General features: G+C 43.1%; 1 protein-coding gene across 5 annotated transcripts in view; it reads right to left on the bottom strand.

Annotated features, from left to right (window-relative positions):
- RBM47 (RNA binding motif protein 47) overlaps window positions 1-17,429 on the bottom strand; it is a 42,362-nt gene that overhangs the window by 13,264 nt on the left and 11,669 nt on the right. Inside the window, exon 1 of one of the 5 annotated variants that reach the window (XM_033161371.1) lies at window positions 5,008-5,573. The exons of 2 other annotated variants lie outside the window; for them this stretch is intronic. The gene's annotated coding sequence lies outside the window, so the exon portion shown is untranslated. Of the gene's footprint in view, window positions 1-5,007; window positions 5,574-17,429 lie in introns of those variants that run through there. 2 more of the 5 variants (XM_033161370.1, XM_033161367.1) reach the window with 2 other exon arrangements.

Here is a 17,429-nt window from a genome sequence, read left to right as displayed (position 1 = left end):
TTCCCACTTTGACTGGCTTCTCAATTGCTTATGGAGGAAGGTCTCGCTCCTTCACCACTAGCTCACTTGGCAACCTCTATTGCACTGCATTTTCTTATTGAATAATGAGAAAGGGCAGCTCTTTCCCCAGGACACTGTGAAGGATCCAATCCAAGCTGAGAAACATCGGCACCAGATTTAGCCGAAGTTGTTAAGTGCAGCTACGAGGGAAATGCAGAGCTTACAGGCAGTTTCACACAGTGCAACAGCAATGCTTCAGGTAGGGTTGTTGCCATATTTCAAACAGTGAAAAGCCAGACAGAAAAGTTGCTGCACTTTTTTTTCTTTTTGCAAAATTGCAAGAGATTTCGCAAGTCTCCTCACTCCTCTTAGTGCAGCAGCATTGCAGGGTGTCAGAGGCTTCACCAGGGCCCTGACGAGGGAACTGGAACAGTGGTGCCCTTCCTGATAGGCGGTGGGGGGTTAAGACCCCTCCGCCTATCAGGAACTGGATCCTAGCCTGAACCCGGCTTTGGCAGATGGGGATGCAGGCTAGGGACTCGGGCTGTGCCAAGGGGTGGAGTCAACGGAGTAGGTAGGCTTCATAGGCCTACCTCATAGCAATTGTCACAACTGGTTGAGCATTGGGGCAATCCTTTGTTTCGGATGAAGGGGAGGTTGTAGTCTCCGCTTGCGCCGGGGTATCTGTTAAAGGGATCCAGGGGGAGTGGCCATGTCCGCGTGCCCAGGCGGACGCCAGGGCTGAAGGCACTCTCCCAGATGGCAGTCACTCTATTTGATGTAAGTTTTAGGAACCCCCCATCTGGATTGACCACGGAAGTATTCTGGAGGACCAGAAGTATTTCGATTGTCCCACGCCCAAGCCAAACCTCTTTCATCTGTATTCAATAAAGTTGTGGCCTGTTTTGACTCATTGGTCTCTGATTAGCATGGGTTGGGGTATGGGGAGCCCAACGCCTGGTCCTGCAATAGAAAAGTAAGTTGTGGGGAGAAATGGTTGTTTGAACTAACCAACAGTGTGCTAAGGCCATGATGGGATGGACCACCCACAACACAGATAAGTTTGTATACAGCTGTATCTGTGCTAAGTATGACACATCTGAAGATATCATGGTGAAGACCACTCAGCGGTTGCTTTGAAATTATCTGTTTATTGAACATTAATTCTACAATTTGCAGGGAGATTAGACAACATTGGCTATTAATTGAATACTCATCCTGATTTGTTTGTGAGGAGGCTAGAGGTTGTGCCAAGCAAGCAGTCATTCAATATTTTCCAGGCATTTTTTTCTGTTCCTGGTGCCAGACCTCCAAAACCAACTCAGTGGTGCAACCTGAATTTTAATCCCACCTGAAAATTAAGTGATAGTCCACAAGTTTTAACATCAAACCCCTATCCTAGCCCTGCTCCCCAACCCCTTGCTTTGAACTGGTGCTCAGCCTGCTTAAAAAAGTTAGAATCATGTTCTAGCCCAACAGTTATAATAATGACATTAAATGTCCCAAGGGCTGACAAGGTCCTGGCATGTCAAGGTGTCCCAAGATGACAGCTGTTGGGACAACAGCCTGCTTTGGCCTGGGTGTATTTAAAGAGCAGGGGGGGGAAGTGCATTAATCCAGCAGAGAGGTAGCTTGAAACTTTGAGTAAGCTAAGAGGAGCTTGCAGATGCTGTGGTCACAGATGATGTGCTTAGGATACTGATACTGAGCTCAGTAGGATACTGATTCCATCACCCTCTTCTCTGGACCAGGAACCCTTTTTTCCTCAACGAAGACAAATAGCACCGCTTCCAGAATATTCTGTCCAAAGCAGAATAAAGACCCCGCTGTATTTAAAGCAGCATGCGGGTCTGAGATAGTTGTCCCCTCCTCATATCTCCACAACAAGAACACACGCAAATAGGCACGGGCCAGAAATCAACACTGAAATTTCACATGCATTTGGGCAGTCAGATCATAATGCGATACCCACCTACTTCGCAGCAAAGCGTAACGTGATTATGGAGCAGAAGCCACCCCTCACCCTCACCTCCCCCAGACTGGGTTGTTGGTTATGACAAAAAAAAAAAAAGATGCATGCAAACGTGGAGGCATCTTCTTCTTTCGTATTTAAAAGGTACCGCAAGTTCAAGCCTGGGTTAAAGGAAATGCCCCTGTCTGAAACCAAACAGAGCAGCTGCCAGTCAAAGTAGAACACACACTGAGCTGGTCCAATGATGTAGCTCTGTGTAATGCAGATCATCTCTAGCCTTACTACTATGAAATGAATATTTTGTGGGACCCACAGGGTTTCTTATGTTTATAAATATGATCCTGGGCTAAGAAGGTTGGGGACCCCGGGTGTAGAGATTTCCCTCCTGCTGTTTTTTGAGCTGCAGTCTAAGAGTTGTTTTCAATTTAAAGGCAACATATACCTGTACACCGCAGTCAATATGCAGCTGTCTGCTTGGTTTAAAAGCACATATTGTTTTACAGTGTTGTTGTTGTTGTTGTTGTTGTTGTTGTTGTTGTTGTTGTTGTTGTTGTTGTTAATATACCGCCCTATACCCAGAGGTATCAGGGTGGTTCACAGAACAATGTATATCTCCATAAAAGTTTGTGTTGTATTTATTTCTGCGTAGCCAGGGGTGCCAACTTGAATAAAATATTGCGGGAGCCCAGGTAAGCCCTGCCCACATAATCGATCACATGATGCAGCACGCACATACCATTTGAATGGCAGTGCCCATCAACTTTTTTGGGGGGGGGGTTCCAGCCCCCTCAAATATTTTATTGGGGGAGCCGAAGCCCCCATGGTCCCTAGGAGTTGTTCTCACAGTGTTGTATTATCATGCTAGCCTTTGAAAAATGACAAGGGGCGGTGGAGGAGAAAGCAAACTTGCAAATCGGACTAAAATAAACATTATTATTAATAATAATTATTTATGCCACAGCCATCTAGCTGGGTTTGCCCAGCCATTCTTGTTCTGGGTAAAAGCTTAAACACCATGCAAATCCTAGGCTCACATGACTTATAATATCCACGAAAATGTTGCAGTTTCTATCTGAAATTAAAAGATCTGGCGGATTTGCACCAAAACCCTTTGGTTCGGCGCTGGGCCCACTGGTTTCAGTGGGACCTCCTTCCAAGGAAATGCAGTTAGGAATGGTAGTGTTTCAACTTTCCTGCTCTTGCACGCAGAGCGTCATCCCCCACCCCCCATTCGCAGTTTGGACTCTTTCATAATCTCCACCTTGCGCCCATGAAAGCTGAGGTATCATTTAGTTATTCATTAAACCCAGGTGCCAATGACCAACTTGCACATGCCTTTAACTGCATCACTTCTGTGTGGAAGGGGAGAGGGAGGGCGGGGTGGACAAGTGAGAGGGAAAAGCAATCATTATGGCTGCGAAAATTTATCATATCTGCAGAACTGAACTGCAAAGTGCAGCAATTTGTGCCTGATCTCTGAACTGTGAAGGCTGTGCAAAACTTTGAACCTCTTGCTGAAATGGAAAGACACAGTAACTAGTCTTTGCTGAGCAAGTGCCAGATTAAGTTACCTCTGCTCAGTGTTAATGTAACATTGTTTTTGTGTGTGTTTTTTGTGTGCGTTTTAAATGTTTAACTAAGACAGGGGGACTTCGTAGGGTATTGTGGTACAGTATTTAAGTGAGGGGCAGGAACCGGTGCAATTTACACTTGGGTTCAAAGTTTAATTCTGGATTAAAGTTCATCTAGAGTTGTTGTTTTATTCCATTCTGAAATAAGTGGAATGAGACACAAACTTTGAAATCTCCCCTTTGTTGCACCTCACCAATCTTGATCTACCTAAGCCAATGGTAGGCTCTGAAAAATTCATACAGATTTACACTGTGGAAAGAAGTTCGAGAGGATTTGCCCCAACTATTTAAAGCTCAATACACCTGTCTTTCTATCAGATCGATCAGAACAAGGACATGAAAGCTCAAGTTAAATTGGCTCCAAAATAGTCCTTATACCTTTTCTCCCCAGTAAAACTAGAATCCAGTTGCTTTTTCTGAAGATTTAAATGCCGCCGTTATAAACGTGAAACTGTGCAAGAAAACTACACTGAGCAAACCAGCCCTAGTTTGAACTGATGCCAATGTCACAAGAAGTACATATAAACCGTCTCTTTTGAACACCTGAAACCCATTTTTTTTCTATTTCAGGACTTCACTTCAAGAATACAATGCAAGCCTAGAATGTGTTTTCGGTATTTTCATATCACAAAATACATAAAGCTTGAACCTGGGGGGAAATTAAACAATTTCCCCCTTTTATTTAATGAAACACAATCACATAAATAAGCACAATTCTCCATTGTCAGCATGTGTGAAACTTGTGTGAAACTTCCATTACTTGTCATCAACTCCTACAACCTTCACAGCGCTTTGAAAAGTGAAAATACTACACAAAATGCTGCATAAACTACACTGAAACATGCATCGTATAAGTACAATATGGAAGCATTCTGCTTAAAATTATGTTTGCATAATACAGCAATGCTTCTTAGTGTAGACGAACAGTAATTAGTGCTTTTCACTGTACTAAGAAACCCCCGAAGCCAAAACTTCTTTCTTTCAGATCCCAGAGCCAAATTCATCATATCTACCTGAAGAATGACCTACTCCACAAGGTCGGCAGAACCGGATCCAAGAAAAATACAAAGATAAATTAATCTTGCTTTGCTTGGTTGATTTAAAAGAATGGCAACCCTTTTGCCTGCTCGGTTTTAAAGTCTTAAAACAATGGAACACATTTTTAATGCAGGGTTTAAATATGACGTTTGACTATGTCAACTCTTATTACATCTATGAAATCTGTACACGTCGCCTGAACGGAAAAGTCTTTGAGGCGTTCCTGTGTTGTATGTTTATAATTACTTTATTTCATTTTTAAAACCCACAGTCCAGAGGAGAGCAGGGACCGGCTGCACTTTTAAACTTTAGTTATTGGACATGAAATCAAACAAAATCTTGCATAAAATCCAGTTTCCCTCTTACCTTTCTAGCCTTGCAGTCGCAACAGGTTAGTTCTGCTTCCACCTTTGATTGAATAACCTTTCCTCCAAGTCACGAGGTCTACATAACTCTCTGTTATACAGTACACATATGGTTTTATTGGTCAATGAGCTTTGGCTATTTAAATTCCATGTCAGTAATTTGTTAAAGGCACCTCGAAGCAGTCGGAATGGGTGGGACGCAGAAGGAAAGGAGATGTGGAGGCAGGGAGCTCATGCCAGCGGTTTGAAAAATTAATTGAAAAACCCCCACCTGTAGCTAATGGATTTATATGAGGCCGATCTGAAGCTAAAGAGAAAGAATAGGAGACGCACAGTTTAAATTCCTACTCCTGGAGGAAAATGTCAAACAGAAGAAAAGAAAGAAAGACTAAGCTGAGGCTCCAAAATTGGCAAAAAGGGAGTGATTCATATACAAACAACTTCTTCCCAGCACAAGGCGTTGTGCAAATAGTTTGTGTGACTCAAAACAGATAAGATAAGGAGGAAGGGCAAATTTTGCTTGACAGTAGGGCTTTTTGGGGAGGGAGAGGGGGGGGGAGAGAATTCTATCTTTATGCCAACGGATCAGAATTTAGGCTACTTGTCAGGGTTCTTCAATTATGAAGAAGAAGAAAAAGAGAGCCACAATTCTTCAATGCAAGAGAGGCAAAGTAAACGAAGATCCCCCCCAAAATGCAGAATTGCACACGGTTAGCTACCAGGTGTTTGCTGTTTCAGTAGCAAACAAGTAATTGACTAGGAAGAATAGATAGATAGATAGATAGATAGACAGACAGACAGACAGATACAGACCCTCCAAGTGTCCCTATTTTCCAGGGACACCCGTGACTTAGAGAAGCCATGTCAGTTTCTGATTTGATCCCAGAATGTCCCACTTTTCCTTAGGATGTCCCTATTGTCATTGGAGAAATGTTGGGAGGATTTGGAATAGGATGTCCCTATTTTCGCTATAATACCATAGGGAGGTTTTTCCTCCTCTCTCTCTATCAATTTCCAGACCCTTCAAGTGTCCCTATTTTCCAGGGGCATCCCTAATTTAGAGAAGCCATCCCGGTTTCTGATTTGATCCCGGAATGTCCCACTTTTCCTTAGGATGTCCCTATTGTCATTGGAGAAATTTTTGGAAGGTACGGAGTTATCCAACTCCTGAGCTGCCTGAAGGGAATCCTGTACAGTATAGGGATTTTTTTTATTTTTTTAAAAAAATGTTTAACGTTTTATTATGCTGGAAGCTGCCCAGAGTGGCTGGGGCAACCCAGTCATATGTGTGCGGTATAAATAGTAAATTTATCCTTATGGAATGGGGTGTCCCTATTCCCACCAGAGAAATGTAGGACAGTACGTTGATACCACAGTAAAAAGCAAGGGGGAGGAGTGAAACATGATTCACAGCATAAATACGGTCTGTACATAACACTCGGCCCCACAAGCACTTAGGTAAAGCAAACACCACACCTTTTTCAGTCAGTTAAACTGAAAGGCTCTTTGGGGGCTGAATTTGCCAGTTCAGCAAGCTAAAAACAGCCAGTGGGAGCAAGAAAAAGGCTTTTCTCCAGGATATGATTTATCAGAGATTCTGCGTCCTCCTACACAAGGTTAAAAGCGAACACAGTAGAAATGACAATCTGACCTCCCTTCTAGTACAAGGAAGTAACAATTCTTCCCAGAAAGTGATCTACCGTTTTTTGGCCACTGCTTCACAATAGCTAATTTTTCAGAACGCTAGCTTGAAACACGTTCAGGATTCTTGCTATAACCATCGGAGGAAACTGGTTTCGTAGGTCATTTCCATGGCAGCTCAGCTACTGGAAGATCTCAGCACAGTAGCTAATATGCTCAAATGGGGATCTTTGCTGTGTGGTCCAGAGTTAGCTAGCCTCCTCCCCTCAAAAAAACCCTAATCCTCGTGCATTTTGTTATTGCATATGTTGACAAAAATAAGGGCTTTTTTCTTCCTTTGGGGAGACATGCTGAGTCTTATGGGGTAACGTAATACCAACCTTACTGTACGCTTGTGAAACATGGATCACTTATAAACAACCATCTCCAACTCCTTGAAATATTCCATCAACAGTGTCTCCGAAAATTTTTACACATCACTTGGGGAGACAAGCAAACTAATGCCAGTCTACTGGAAGAAGCAAAGATCACCAGTGTCGAAGCAATGATTCTTCAACAATAACTTTATTGGACTGGTCATGCTGTTTGGATGCCTGATTATTGTCTTCCAAAGCAACTACTCTACAGTGGTGCCTCGCAAGACGAAATTAATTCGTTCTGCGAGTGCTGTCATCTAGCGAAAATTTCGTCTTGCGAAGCACAGACGGGGGAAGCGCGGTTTGACGGGGGGGAACCGCGAAAATTTTTCGTCTTGCGAGTCGTGCCCATAGGGAAATTCGTCTTGCAAGACACCCTTTCGTTAGCGAATGCCTTTCGTCTAGTGAGTTTTTCGTCTAGCGAGGCATTCGTCTTGCGAGGTACCACTGTATTCCGAACTTAAAAATGGAAAGAGTAATGCTGTTGGTCAACAAAAGAGTTTTAAAGACTCTCTCAAGGCAAATGTTTAAAAATGTAGTATAAACACTGACAACTAGGAAAACACTGGCCTGCGAGAGCTCCAATTGGAGAACAGCCTTTACCAAAGGCCTCATGGGGTTTGAAGATGCTTGAACTCAGGACGAAAGGGAGAAACGTGCTAAGAGGAAGGCACGCTTGGCAAACCCTCACCGTGATCAACTCCCGCCTGGAAACCTATGTTCCTACTGTGGAAAGGACGTGTGGATCCAGAATTGGCCTCCACAGTCACTTACGGACTCACTGTTAAAACCGTGTTCATGGAAGACAATCTTACTCGGCTACAAGTGATCGCCAAAGAAGAAGAAGAAGGTAACGTAATACAATGAGGTGGTATGATGACAGTGAGATTTTAAAGATTCTGGTGGAAGGTACCAGAAGGTACTGGAGTTGAATTTCACCAAAATCCGACAGCATCAAGTTTCTTTCATGTTCAGCCCCACACAATTTCTTTTTGCTCTGGTCACCATACTCAGCTATATAGCTTTATTATGTTTTTATATGAATTGGAATCTGCCCAGAGTAGTATTATAATCCTTAACATATACAGTACTTCCAGGCTTTAGCGTCAGCCAGGCACAAAAAATGGCACCCAGACTTTTTGAGGCATTCGCTAATGGAGAATCTTTAGGTGCAAAATGTGCTTGGCTCCCTGCTAATTCCAAACCCTGGTTTGTATTATCTTATTACCGTATGCAGCTAAGGTATTTATCTTATTTTCAGAACCAAATCCTACCGAATGCAGCGTGACTTTGGGCTCAACCACACTTTCTCTTTTCCTGCTGCTTTCCTCTTGGAAAAAACACACACTCTTTAGCAATCAATCAGAGAAAAGGGGAATCTGGGTTTTCTCAAGATTGACATTTGCTCTGATTTAGCAGCAAAGAGCGGGTTTTCCCTTGGAAAGGAGCAGAACAAGGGAAAAATTGCTCAGGCCCGTGCTTTATTGGTACAAGAAAAGTGGAAGTGTGGATGAACTCTTCCTTCCAAGGACATAGGAAAGGACTGAGCTGATTACACAGAGAGATAGCTCAGTCAGTAGAGCATGATACTCTTAAGCTCAGGGTCATGGGTTCGAGTTCCACATTGGGCAAAATATTTCTGCCTAGCAGGGGATCTGTCAATGTGCTAGCTTCCATGGCAACACTGCCATTGGACCAATCACAACATTTTACCCCCAAAAAATGAATTGAGAGAGAAGCAGAACTGAAAGTAAGAAGAAGTTGGAGTGTTTCAATTTTAACGTGAGAGAGCATGAAGCACATCTTCCAAAAACCTTGTGGAAATGTACAAGCACTTTTGACTGATGAAGGTTAAGTTCATACAATAGCCACTTTTTGAAATCTTCAAGGAACATGTTAAGAGTCTGAATGCATTTTAAGGAAATGCTTGATAGTGAAAATTGGATTCCAAAGAACTCTTTCATGTACTTATGAATTTACATCTTATGCCCTTTTAAAATGTGTTTTTCGGGGGGTGGGACTATTGTAGAAGTAGATCTAATTTAGCCAGCTAGCCCTGGTGACTATCTAATGTTTATTGGACTCCCTGGAAAAGACCCTGATGTTGGGAAAGATTGAGGGCACAAGGAGAAGGGGATGACAGAAGACAAGGTGGTTGGACAGTGTTCTTGAAGCTACCAACATGAGTCCGACCAAACTGCCAGAGGCAGTGGAAGACAGGAGTGCCTGGCGTGCTCTGGTCCATGGGGTCACGAAGAGTCGGACACCACTAAACGACTAAACAACAACAACAACATCTGAAAGGCAACAGATTTACCACTCCTGGCCTAGAGGTTTCTAAAATGCTGTTTGGATTCAAGTATTTGAGAATCATGTCCTTAGGCTTAAGGGGGTTTCAACTCTTAAGTTATATATAGTAAAGAACCAGAGTACAGAAGCAAATAAGGGAACTTACTCCACAACGTTAATAATTCACATCTGGGGGAAAACATTTAAAGTTAGCTCATTAAAAGAGCAACCAGATGAAGACTGGTGCTGTGGGACAACACCTGCTTTTAGTCCGTTCTCTTAGAAATCAAATGAGGCTTGTCGTCTTCAAAACTACTCAGAGGATCACTGAGCCATCCTAAGGCTTCAAGAGCCAAAGAAAACAGCAGCCTCTTTTGATATGCCAGGTGGAAATGAGAGTGCAAGGTAGCATTGCACGGAACCGGGGACAGCACAAAACACATATTTTGCAGGAGGTCAGTGCGAAGCAAACATGATTTCATTTCTGCTGTGGTCTAAAGTGGAGCTTTTGAACCACACGCAGCTACTGTCTTAGAGGCAAAAGGGTCCTTATTAAAATCTTTTTATATATAATTTTTTAATTAATTTTTTTGTTTTACAATTTAAAATACTCCTTTTAATACATCCTTAAGATACCAATGACTTCCTTTCTTCTCCTTCCATGGGTGATTTTACATATCATAAATCCCTGCATATTTTACAAAAACTATACCATTATTGCATCCATCAAAACTTATTTACATGGTTGAATTTATCTTAATGCTGCCTGCGTTTTCAACTGTACACAGTTATTTCTCATATATTCAATAAACATATGTTCTTCTTGTTCTCTTATTCTATATGTTAAGGCTGCGAGTTGTGCATATTCTGACAACTTCAGCTGCCATTCTTCTTTGGTTGGGACCTCGCTCGTTTTCCATTTTGGGGCTAACAAAACACGGGCTGTAGTAGGTAAATCGGTAAATAACCTATAAAAATATCAATGCATCATTTGTTATCTAGGTAAGTATTTGCATTAAAATGGAGACCCCTTCTTGTGTGTTAACGAAACACCAAGCAGATTTTCGCTGAGAAAATATAGGTTATGTGCATAGGTAAATAACCTTTTTTTTGACACCTGGGAATTCCTAGGGTTCACCGTTGATAAGGTTAGCAGGGAAGTGCTTCTTTTGGTAAGATGTGATCTCAGTACCCTGGGAAGGAGACAGTACACTGCACCGACTGTTAGGCGTGCTGTCTGTAGTTTGTACATTATCTGCTCCTTTTGTTCCTCTAATGGGAGCTTCCCCACCCTGCAAAGAGCAGCTATGGAGCCCCCAATCCAGACTAAGACTGCAACAGGAGGTAAAGTGTTAAAGGCCCCCCTACAACCCCTGTGAAGGTCCTCCAAGGCCCTCCTGCTGACTATTTGTGAAAGAAAAATACTGTCTTTCAGGACAAAGGTACACACATGCCCACGAAGGGTCCTGGAAAAAGCAGGACATCCCATTTTTTAAATGTGAGAATGCATTGGCCATTTTGGGCGATGCTATCTCGCGCGCTTGCACACTGCAATCTCTCCCCGAAAAAGCATTCCCCCCTCCAGTGCCACGATCTTGCGCAGCACCCAGAAACACTTGTTTTGGGATGCCATGTGTGATCATGCCCCCCAAATGTGCTTTTTTTGGGGGGGGAGATCTCAGTGTGGGTCATGTGACTCACCTGGGAGAACGTCTCGGAAGCGTGCATCCCGTTTTTTAATCTAAAAAAGTTGGGACGATATGCGCATGTCATTGGGCCCTCTTTGCCATACTGCCATAGGCTCAATATTGCACGCAGGGCAAGTATGGAAGATGGAGGAAACTTATTTTTGGTTCAGGAAAGTGTGCTTTAGCTGCTTTCCTGCTCCCCAAAATATCAATGAATCATTTGTTATCCAGGTAAGTATTTGCATTAAAATGGAGAACCCTTCTTGTGTGTTAACGAAACACCAAGCAGATTTTGGCTGAGAAAATATACTGTATTTACGGTTAACCTACCATGTATTTATCATGCATTTTTTAAATCTTAAGTTATCCTATAGCCTGCAGCATTTTGCTACACAAAACTGCCCTTTGGATCTTACTAATAAACAGCTCCAGCCAAACATTGAAGTTTTCGTGCATGGTTGGCTGGTGGTTCTGGTTGCACCTGTGCCCCCAGTTTCTTATCTTGTCGTCGTTTAGAGATGTGTATCCACTAAAAATCGCTCCTCCCAATGAGAACACACGTAAGTATAATGCAAGAATGACAGCAGAAAGAGAAGCCATTTAAGTCCTACTGCTAGAATGAATAAACGTTTGCAATATATTTCTCCCTCTCTCAGCTGTGCCATCATTCACATGCACAAATTACTGAAAAGACAACACACTCGTTAAAAAAATATGCCCCAATACACAGATTTTAACAAATGTTTCATCATCCGTTTTTAGGAAACAAGGTGCCCAAGGTTTGCCCAGTCTTGCGCCTTGCACTATTTATGTAGAAACATATTCTGTTTTTAATAGGCATAAACACAATCTATATTCTGAGGAAGGAGTGAGCTGGAAAAGCCTCCTAATGAGATCAGGATGAAATATTAGATATATACAAGGTCACGTTCTCATTTCTGCAGCTCGTCAGCTGACTAATCAGCTGACAAATCCATTACTAAACCAGGGGAACTAAACATTGGTCTCGGAGGAAGGGAACCTCTTGCTAATCTTCTCAGGACCTTTAAGGTCAGCTCTTGCTTAAATTTTAGCTGACAACGTGCAGAGAGACGGAGAGAATGCATCAAAAAGAGGGGAGTTAAATTGATTTATAGGCCTGAAACATGCAACTCGAGCACTCTTCCCTTTCACTTTCCCACCCACCATCTAATCCAGTGTTCATGTTGCAGGATCCACATTTCCAGCAGGGCTTCTATTAAGTAGTGGATGGACATAGCAGACGACACAGTGATTCTCCGAGCAGCTCTCTTTATTCTCAGGCTGGAACAGAACTGGACTGAAGGGGCTCAGCCAGCCTGCTTATATAGTACTCAGTAACATGTAACAGTAGCAACTCTCTCTCTAGCTACCCAATCCGTGAGCAGCACCCTCAATCCTTCATTTGCATGTGTGGACCTGAGTGAGAACTGCAGTCACGGTGGGCAGAGTGAAACCATATACACAGCACCCCTAGTGGCCTAGGGTGAGAACTTCAATACATAACAGCTTCTGTGCCTTTTCAATAGCTACGTGACCAGCAGAAAATCAGCAAGTGAAGGTTTCTCCCACATATGGGTGCAGTCAGGGCCGAATTTAGGCTTGATGAGGCCCTAAGCTACTGAAGGTAATGGGGCCCTTTATATGTCCAGCTGTCCTTTGTCAACAACATATTGTCGCTGTTTTTTGTGTTGAATATATGCTATATGGTAATTTATGGACCTACACGACACAAAACACTGTTGCTGTAGGTAGGTTTTATTTTATTTGTTTTTTATCTTCTATTTTGGAAATGTACATCCATGGTTTTTCCCCCTTTATATTTTTTTTAGGGGGGGGGGAGAGTGGGGCCCTAAGCTATAGCTTGTTTAGCTTATATGTAAATCCGGCACTGGGTGCAGTGAAGGGGGGAAAGTTCCACCAGTTGAATTCCTGTATTTTTTTTAAATCGCAGCAAATAGGATAAAAGTTGGGCTGTAATAAGGCTGCACATTATTCCATTTTTCTGACGTTTCCTTACCTGATACAGTTTGCATTTTCACATAGTATAAAAGTCACTTCTGGAAATCTATTGGGTTTTTTAAGGTTTATTCCCTGGGGGAAAAAATCCACTTTAAATTGTGGGTATTTGATGCTTCTTCTTCTTCTTCTTCTTCTTCTTCTTCTTCTTCTTCTTCTTCTTCTTCTTCTTCTTCTTCTTCTTCTTATTCTTCTTCTTCTTCTTATTATTATTATTATTATTATTATTATTATTTGAGTTTATATACTGCCCTGTACCTGGAGGTCTCAGGGTGGTTCACAGAAACAGGTTTTCACAATCATGCCACTGTCACTCACACAATGAAATTTGGAGTAGTACCCTGACATACAGTTCTTTCCTGCTATTTAAAATTTGACACAACATTGCATTATATTGATCAGAACGCCTCAGGTCCATAACAATGCAGGTAATGCAGTGCAAAAGGAACATTAGAAATCGGGACAGAAGTGCTAGGAAAACTAACAAAAACCCCACGTCTGAATGCAACTTCAGTCAAGAGTAGCAGGACCTTTGGGGAAAAGGGACCACACAATTCTGAGTATCCAATCTTACGGAAAGCTATAGATGAGAACACTCAATATGGACCTTGGATTTCAGGGAATATGGTTTTGATAAGTTCAGAAAATTGCAGACAGATTTCATGGCTGGCTAGATATAGCAATGGCAAAGGGCGCTTGAGCTAAGTGAGAGTTTGCGAAAGAAAGAGACAATTGCAGGCAAGGCTAATGGGAATGAAAAAGGAGAGACGTCTTTTAAAGTCCATGTTGCGGCACAAAAGGCTCACTGATGAACTGACAAAGAAAGGGCAGTTCACTGAGCAGCAGGTGTAAGGAAAGCTAAAGTTCAGAATGAGCAGAGACTGGTGAGGGATACAGAGAGAAACAAAAGGGGCTTTTGGGGTACATTGGAAGCAAGGGGAAGGGAATTCTGGTATGCCCAGTGCTGACTAAGGGTGCTGAAATCTTAACAAGTGACAAAGAGAAAATGGAATTATTCACCTCCCCTTTTGCTCCTGCCTTCTTCCAAAAGGTGAACTGCATGCAACCTCACATAAGGTGAGGAGTGCGGAGGATTCGCAACAAGTCCGCTCACCCCTCTTGGTGTGACGGCGTTGCGGGATGGCAGAGGTTTCACTGGGGCCCCGATGAGGGAACTAGAACAGTGGTGCCCTTCCTGATAGGTGGTGGGGGCTTAAGCCCCCTCCGCCTATTAAGAACTGGATCCTAGCCTGCACCCGGCTTTGGCGGATGGGGATGCAGGCTGGGGACTCGGGCTGTGCCAAGGGGTGGAGCCAGCGGAGTAGGTAGGCTTCCCTTGGATCCACCCCTTGCCCATTTAAGCAGCCTGCACGTGGGGCATTACCTGTTTGTTCCTTTCCCTGCCCACTCACCCTCGGTTTAAGCTGATAGTCAATGACTTTGCTGTGGCTACAGTGGCTGCCGTTCTTTAAGGGGCCAGATAGGAATTGGCCCACTGGGCTAAATGGCACTGACCCGGAGGTTTTGCCTACCTCATAGCAATAGTCACAACTGATCGGACATTGGGACAATCCTTTGTTTTGGATGGTTGTAGTCTCCGCTTGCCCCTCCAAATGCCAGGGTATCCCGTTAAAGGGATTCAGGGGGAGTGGCCATGTCTGCGTGGCCAGACGGGGGCCAGGGCCGAAGGCACTCCCCCAAATACCAATCACTGTGGGGGTCAGCCTGTTGGATGTAATTCTTAGGAACCCCCGCCTGGACTGACCATGTGTCACTTCTGGCCAGCGGGCCAGAAGTATTTTGATTGACCCATGCCCAAGCCAAACCTCTTTCATCTGTATTCAATAAAGTTGTGGCCTGTTTTGACCCAAAACCAGTCTTATTGGTCTCTTATTTATACGGGTTAGGGCATGGGTAGGCAAACTAAGGCCCAGGGGCCGGATCCGGCCCAATCGCCTTTTAAATCCAGCCCGTGGACGGTCCGGAAATCAGCATATTTTTATATGAGTAGAATGTGTCCTTTTATTTAAAATGCATCTCTGGGCTAATTGTGGGGCATAGGATTTTGTTCATTTCCCCCCCTTCAGAATATAGTCTGGCCCCCCACAAGGTCTGAGGGACAATGGACCGGCCCCCTGCTGAAAATATTTGCTGACCCTTGGGTTAGGGTATGGCAGCCTGGTGCCTGGTCCTGCAAGGACTTGGTTAGGAGATCCCAATCAACATTAAATAAGTTGAAGTTTACAAAACAGATCCATCACATGCTAGGGAGCGAAAGGAATGTGCTGATCTATTCTAAGGAACTCTGGCTATCATCTTTTGAGAATCCCTGGAGGGAAGGCATGCCTTGGGCATCTGGGAAACTGCAGACCACTCAGTCTAACTTTGATAACAGGGAAGATACTGAAACAAATGACAAAAAAGTCAGTTTGTAAGCGACTTGATAACAATGCATTGAAGGTAGATTTTTTATATATATCAAGCTGGGGGCTAGGCTCCTCCCTACTCTATGATTGTAAAAACAAGTCCCCACCCCCAGTATCTTGGAGGGCCAGGATACAGAAACTCTGACATTAATCTGTATACTCTTATGGAAGACATGTTAATTGCTTTAGATTTTCTCCATTTTTAGACAATCACAGAACTGTACGGAAAGGATCCAGAGGGTCATCTAGCCCAACCCTCTAAAATGCAGGAATCTCTCTTTTTTTGCACAACGTGGGGTTCAAACCCACAACCCTGTGATGAAGGCTTTCATGCCATTCCCAACGGAGCTATCCCGCTGTCCTGATTTTCACGATGGAAACAACTTTATTTTAGTTAAATGCACCACAATAATCTGTGGCTCCTTCTGCTCTCATTAGTGTGCTGAATGCATAATCTTAAGGAAGAGGAGGAGGAGGAGGAGGAGGAGGAGGAGGAGGAGGAGGAGGAGGAGGAAGATCTAAAGCAGGAAGAACCCTATCAGCTCTGCCCAAGGCATATTGGACAACAGCAACAACCTAAAAAAGATAGACACAACATCCTACAAGGACAGGAAGAAACACCACGGACAGAATAATTGCCACACACAGGAAGAACAAGGATATAGTTTGAGTTCCTCACTTGTAGTTCTATGAATCATTTAATGTGTCAACACGAATAGAAGTTATTAATATTGCAGTTGTTGTACAAGGGATTATTATTATGACCGGAATGTAATTGAAATTAATAAGATTTTGGAACGCAGAAATAAAGAAAATAATCAACCCATCAATTCTAGCAAGTGGGGGGGGGGGCACCCAAATTATATAATTCTGTATTTGAACGATTGGTATTAGTAATTGTATTATAAATTGTTATTGTTAAAATGAGGCTATTATTGGATTGTAATTGAAAACTAATAAAAATTATTATAAAAAATAAATAAACCAAGTAGAACCCTGCAGAAGACAAACTGCACTGTAACATGGACATATATGCAGGTATACTCAAAACATACACCTGGATGTTCTAGTTATGTCACCACCATCTCATAGCAAGCAGTAGCAAAAGCTGTAGACAAATATCTAATATGGTTAATAGGATACAGTTTGCCTGTTAATCTGTAATAATAATATTTATTTATTTATTTACACACACACACACCCCCCAATCTGGCTGGGTTTCCCCAGCCACTCTGGGTGGCTTCCAACAGAATGTTAAAATACAATAATCTATTAAACATTACAAGTTTCCCTAAACAGGGCTGCTTTCAGGTGTCTTCTAAAAGTAAGCAAAGGGAATCCATTTAAGGGCACAGTAGTGTCTGTGCAATGGCACAGCAACAGTATTTGCAATGGCAGCAGCAACAGCCTTTGCAGCCTTGCCTTGCCTTGCCTCCTCCAGCTACCGTTCTTCTGCTTGGGGCTGGCAAGCCAGTGAGGGCCAGGACTCTGGCCCTCGCCTATTGCCCTGAGGTATCTTCTCTGAAAAGTGTCTAACAGCAGACACTTGCAGACTGTCAGTTTCTTGCGGCAGGGATTTAAGTGCACAATGCAACTTGACCTTTCTGCCTTGTAGATAAAGCTCCACGGCCCACAAGAGACCACTACCCATTTCCTTAAAACAAGCAAACAAGCGACTTTCTGCAGTTAGGAAAGTGACATGGAAAAGTATGACATGAATGAATAAGAGGAATACATGTAAACACCCGGCAAGTGAATCAGGGTAGATGCTTGGTTGTCATGTAACTGCCCTGAAAACAAATCGGAAGAGATGCTCGGTAAAGGCTGGATATAAGCAAAGCTCTGTGCAAGCTTTGTGTAAGATAATCAGGATGAGTGCTCAACAAACTGGACATCTGGAGGACCCCAATGATTGCAGAATGGCTA

Source organism: Lacerta agilis, chromosome 9 (assembly GCF_009819535.1).
Source record: "Lacerta agilis isolate rLacAgi1 chromosome 9, rLacAgi1.pri, whole genome shotgun sequence".
Classification (NCBI taxonomy): Eukaryota; Metazoa; Chordata; class Lepidosauria; order Squamata; family Lacertidae; genus Lacerta; species Lacerta agilis.
The sequence above is the reverse complement of the archived record's forward strand: the minus strand, read 5'-3'. Positions and strand labels throughout refer to the sequence as shown.